This window comes from Zonotrichia leucophrys, chromosome 10 (genome assembly GCF_028769735.1).
Source record: "Zonotrichia leucophrys gambelii isolate GWCS_2022_RI chromosome 10, RI_Zleu_2.0, whole genome shotgun sequence".
NCBI classification, from domain to species: Eukaryota; Metazoa; Chordata; class Aves; order Passeriformes; family Passerellidae; genus Zonotrichia; species Zonotrichia leucophrys.
Window position 1 is genome coordinate 18,482,246 of NC_088180.1, and position 6,000 is coordinate 18,488,245.

Genomic DNA, 6,000 nt, shown 5'->3' on the forward strand with positions numbered 1-6,000 from the left:
CAATGGTAATTGTAACTATTTCATTGATAAGGGTTTTACTATTAGCCATTGTTTGTAATAAGTGAGATAGGGCAGGATGCTGTGGCTTTACAGGGATCCCAAATGCTATTTGAGGAAAACCAAGATATCTGCATTGGGCACCAGATCCAATGTGTGTCTCCCAGGACAATGGAATTCTGGTGGAGCAGCAACTGGAGAGGAAATGTAAGGGGATTGTGAGGCCTGAATCCTACAGGCATCTACAGCGTGGCCTTAGGTCCATCACCATCCCTGAAGAACCTCCCAGGGGCTTTGGCTTTGACAGACTCTGCCTCTTGCAGCCTGCCAGGCTCCTTTGCATGGATAGGCAAGGCAGAGAGGGGCAGTGGAGCTGCCTCCCATTCATGCACTCTGTGAGGGGCAAGCAGAACAGACACGTTTGGATAAGATGCCAATATGACAGTAAATGTGTAAATAGGTGATTCAGACCCAAAGGGGACAGATTTGCTTTGGGGGAGATGATGGTCTGGGGGAGCCCACCACACTCCATGCACCTGGGAGTACACAGAGGCCAATGGCAAGCACAGATGCTGCAATAAGAAAAAGGTAAAAAGCAGTGCAGGCACCACACTCCACACTCCCCAGTGCCTGCAGCCCCCGTGTTTTGAGAAGGAGACTTATGGCTTTTATATACAGTAACTGAACTCTGTAAAATCTCCATTTAAATTCCCGACCCAGAGATTTGCACAGCAGTACTGCAAAAAGTAGTAATTACATGGAAGCTTTTTAATATGCCATGGTATGCAGCACTTCCCTTTTTAAGCTGAACAACCAAAGTAGTATCATAAATATTATATTCAAATAGTAACCCAAACCACATGGTTCTGAAAACAATAACGGAGCACATGCTTAGCGGGAACACAGAATTAGAAATGATTTCACATACAAGGATAAAAGGTTTGTAAGAATTGTGATCACGCTAGAGAGAAATAGTTTATGCTGTTTCAGACTGTACTCGAAGGTATTTTCACAGCTCCAATATAATTAACTGTTTGCAGTGATTTATAGTTTTGCCGTATGCATTTGCTTAAATATTAATTCTGCTGCCTGGTGTTTAAAGCACGATGGATTGTTCAAAGTGAAAATAGCTGAGTGCCTCATTCACAGTAAATATGGAACTTCTTGAAAGGGACTGTTGGCTTCTGTTTGATTCTTTGGACAATTAATTTATATTTAACTTAAAAAAACCAAGAGATCAAATTAGGCCTTTTTCATAAGTAAAATGCTGGAGCAACGTAATGCAGCCTACTAGTGAGTATTTAACATCAGCCAATTTGGGGTTTTTAACTAAAATGACCGAATTTTTTAAAGTAGGTGACTGGAAGTGACTGGAAATAAAGACAACACTGAGACCGTTTTGAAAAACAGGTCATGGCCACAGGACCATTTTCAATGTTTCATATGTTGAAACACTTTCACCATAAAACTCTTGTAATTCTGTAACAAATGTACTCAGGTATCAACAAGAAGCAGCAATAAAACTGAACTCAAGAGTTTAAACACTGAAGAAGCCTACAGAGGTTGTTACTGAAAAATAAGTCTTGAAACTGATTCTACAAACATATTTCACACATGCTTATTAGCATTTATTAACCTGATCAAAGACAATTTCAGGTGTCCCACACCAACTTTAAGAGACTCCAGAGCCGGGCCCATGAACATCAACTTGTTCATAAACAAGAACAGATCCATGCTCTGTAAAAGATTGGCTAAAATCCAACCCTGTGGTGAGGCTGTTCAGTCTGTTTGGTCACCTTTATTTAGCAGCACTATAACCAAGGCAATAGACCTGAAAGGATCCATCCAGCAGGCACTAACTACTCTGAGAAGGAAAATTTGTGGGATTTAATAACAAAGTAGGCATGGGAGGAAGGTCCAAACAGCAAGAGGGACAGCAAAGCTCTGGATGGACTCTAGGAGACATCTAAGCATGGAAAGGATTCTGACTCAGACTTTACCCCAGCGTAGATCTCAGATTTCCTCAGCCCAATGATGTGAAATTGAGATATAATGTCCAGCCACTTAACCTGAGATTTCTATTACCAAAATAGAGGACTGAGCATGAGAGGGGTTGGGATCTCCCCCATCTGACAGGTCGTGGAAGGCAGACAGGCTGCTCCATTCTGGCTAATTTATGTGTTACATACTTCTGTTCTAAGTCAGGGGGCACTAAGGACATGAATTGCAGCCTTCCTTTTAGTTAACTCCGGACTTTCTTCCTGTGGGGAGGGGAGGACGGGCTAAGCCCAGCGTGCAGGGATCACAGTGACCACAGGAGATTTATTTCCCGAGGAGCGATGTCAGCCTTGGTTTCCCAACTACTGATGCCCTGCCCGCCGCTCTGGGTCAGTCAGGTGCCCCGCGCTAGCGCTGGGTACCGGCACAGACAAACACAGGCACCGGAGCTGTGCGCTGTCCCTGCGGGCTGAGCGCTGCCTTCGGGAGCCCGTGCCCTGACACTGCCAAACTTCTCTCTTTGTTAGCAACCATCTGGCAGCGTGGCCAGAGCCCTGCCTAGGCAAAGAAGGCAATGTTTGGCAGCAGCGAGTAGCACCAGTGAGAGTGAGATTCCACCCCCTTGCCAGGCTCTAGAAACGCAGGTGTCGCTTACACACTGCATCCTACAACCTCTCCCTGCCCCAAACACCTTCTCCCACCAGGAGCCCCGGCAGGTACACGCAGGGGAAGCAGCCACAGCCGCCACAATCCGAGCGGCGAGCGCCAGCCCGAGTCCGCTCGCCCGCGCAGCGCAGCAGCCCGAGGACGGGGACACGCGGGGACACGAGGGGACCAAATCTGTCTCCTACAACCAGAAGAAAGTTCGTGCCGACACAACACCCCAGTAAACCACGCGGGGGGCAGGAAGCGGCTTCCGAGAGAAGCACTGAGAGGGGAGAGTCCTAATAAAGCCGTAAGATCTCACCCACGCACACATCTCCTAGCTCAGCACTTCCAAAAACACCAACGAGAATGCAAAGATTGAGGCAAGGGACTGGAGAGAGACTGCCTCCCCCCGGCTCGCCCTGGCTGCCTGGGCAGGGGCTCGGTCCCTGGCAGCCGGGGGTGCAGAGGATGCTCCTTGCCCCGCAGCAGCGCCAGGAACAAACGGGGCGTGGGGAGCCGCAGCTGCGGCCACGGGGCTCCGGTGCCGCGTCCCCGGCAGCGCCCGGCGCTTGTCCCGACTCGCACCTACCTCGGCGGGACCCGGCTCCGGCTCCGCGGGGCTGCGGCGAGGGACGGCGGCGGGAGGCGGCGAGCGGAGCCCGAGCAGCCTCGGCCGAGCCGGGGCCGCTCGCACGGGGGCCCCGCGCCGGTGCCGGTGCCGGTGCCGCTGCCCAGGACGGGCGGGCGATGCTGCTGCGGGGGACTCCGGGCGCCTCTTTGGCTCTGTTAGGAAAGTTACCGCGGCCACACGACCCACCTTAAACCCGCCTCCCCGCAGGACCCGGGGGAGGGGGAAGGAAGAGGAGGGCGGGAGGAGACGGGGGTGGGGGCTCGGAGCTCGGAGCCGCTCTTTTCCCGGCGCAGAACCAAGTCACAGCAGCATCTCTCGGGCAGTCGCTCCGGGATGCAGGGCTGGGCGCACCAGCGCATCCCCGGCTCTCGCAGGCGCTGGGCTGAGGCTGCGCTCCGCTCCCCTCCCCCTGGATTCTCGCTTTGACGTGCGGTACCAGCTTCAGAGCGCAGAAACTTTCCCGTTTCCTGCGGCGCTGACGCTGATTTTTGGCTTATTCGTTTGGTGATGGTTGGTTTGGCATCTCGTTATTTATTTAACCGTTTGTTGTTTCGGGGAAGGGGGATCTAGTCCTGATGCCTTGGGCTTTGTATATGTGTTTTGGGGTTTTTTTCTCTGCCCGATTCAATTAAAACACATTCAATAGCCTAGAAGGACAAAGAATCAGACTGCCACCCCGGCATCCCAAGGTTGCCGCCCGAACATGTGGGAATGAGGAGGCAAAGTGTAGCCGAGGCAGAAACACTCGGTGGCTCAGCAGAGGCAGGAGATGGGGGGAAGCAGGGCTCTGCTCCTGCGGCTCAAACACCGCGATCTCCCGAGCAGAGACCCCTCAGACTCCGCGGATGTGCTAGAGGGAGATCACGCAAACTTCTGGACCCATTTCAAGGCGCCGGCTTTGCAAGCAGCGGCACGCACGCAGCTGGAGGAGCGGGCACACGCAGCTCGCAGTGCCCACAGCAGCCCCGGCACGGGGAGACGCTGCCTCGAGCTGATACCGCGCGGGGTGCAGGGGATGCTAACGGGGAAAAGCGCCGTGGAAAATTTACCTCTGCTCTAGCATCCTCTACCGTCCAGAGCATCTGCCCTTGCTCTGTCACATCGACTGCATCGCTGCTGCTCCCGGGTGGCTCAGTGCCACCGCATGCTCAGGGAGGCATCAGCCACGGAATGAGTCGCACCCCACGGCTGTCATTTTCTTCCTGAAAGATGTACCAGAAGTTACAAATGCATAATGATTAAAATCATTAGACCAAAAGGCTCATGACAGGTGATTTGAACAGCTGCACCAACTTAGCTCTTAGCCAGCAATCTTATGCTTGCACAGGCTTTTCAAGATGAAATGCTCTACTTGTGTTAGGTACTATTACTGATTATATTCTAATTAGAATAACAATATTGGCTGTGATCCTGCTTTTTTAACATCTCAGTATGCAAGAGACACAAGACCAAGTGCCTTTTTGATAAAAGACCGAAAGGATTAATAGAACATTTTTTGTCACCGTAGCCACACGATGAATCCCCACATTGTACAGTATTTTATGTCCATATGAGGCTGCCAAAATCCTTTGTCCTGCACTGTGTGTTTCTTGGTCACGTGCCAGTGCATGACTGCAGGTGATGGCAGTGGTTCAAAAAGGACATTGTTTGGGCCAGGATTGGTACATTGGCTCCATAAGGGACTCCCTGCTGCCGGAGCACCAGGGTAGCTCAAGATCCAATGGTTTCAGGAACCCACGTCTTAAGAGAGGAACCCACTTGCCGTGGCAAAAAGTCCAAATATGGACCACACTGGACAAATTCAGACCAGCCTTTTTGTTTATTAGTACATCAGCCTCAGAACATTGTTAGATGTTAACAGCATGCTGGCCTAAAGGAAAATGCCCCCGAAGGTGGGGTAAAATGGAATGACATAAAACCATCTCAGTTTAGATTTCAACCAATCACACCAAAACAAGACATATTGACAAGCTTTCCATCCAATCTTATAAAACATACGTAAGAGTAGTTAAAACAAAGACTGGTTCATAAAAGACAAAGAACAGAGCTCTATTCACAGTAACCTTCTGAAGATATACATTAAATAAACTTGTTGCCATCCTAAAGCCACATCTACAGAGTCCTATTGTTATTTGTCACGTCTACTGCTTGGGAAACTTTTCTGCTTGCTTGGGAAACTTTTCTGCTGTAACAGAATTTCGGGCCACATCCTGAGGCCTAAATACTCTTTTTTGACCATTTCCTAAAAACCCTCTAACTTTATGGATTCCCACACCTGCAAGCTCCCAGCCTCCCAAAAACCTCCTTCCCTCCAGCAGTGCCTTTGTGCCCCCAGGTTGCCAGCCTTGCCTGGCCTGGCTGTGCTGGTTTGCAGCACTCCCGAGAGCTTGCAGCCCCCTGAGGCGGCAGCGTGGGGCACTGGAGAATCCCTGGCTGCTGGACAGATCCCTCCTTCCCTCCCTCTTTCCCAGGCCCAGTTCTGCTCCCTCCCTGGCTCCACCAGCTATTTTTCTTCATTACCCATGGCTAAGGCAACCTAAGCAGGTTCTGCAGCAGTACTGGTACCTGAGGTGAATTCCTCACTATCTTTCTCCACCTGTTTTAAATTATTTTTAACCGAAATCCTAATGATGAATATCAATAATAAATTAGCAATCGTGCTCATTTATTAAATTATTTTCAATATTTAATACAATTCAATAGATCAAATTTGAGCTTGATTTATT

The 6,000-nt window shown here is 50.2% G+C and overlaps 1 protein-coding gene across 8 annotated transcripts in view; it reads right to left on the minus strand.

The window, feature by feature from the left end:
• MEGF11 (multiple EGF like domains 11) overlaps positions 1-3,705 on the minus strand; it is a 254,262-nt gene extending 250,557 nt beyond the window's left edge. For 7 of the 8 annotated variants that reach the window (XM_064722285.1, XM_064722280.1, XM_064722284.1 and 4 more), the window contains exon 1: positions 3,233-3,393. The gene's annotated coding sequence lies outside the window, so the exon portion shown is untranslated. Of the gene's footprint in view, positions 1-3,232; positions 3,394-3,460 lie in introns of those variants that run through there. The other variant, XM_064722279.1, reaches the window with a different exon arrangement.
• Positions 3,706-6,000: the final 2,295 nt, after the last annotated feature.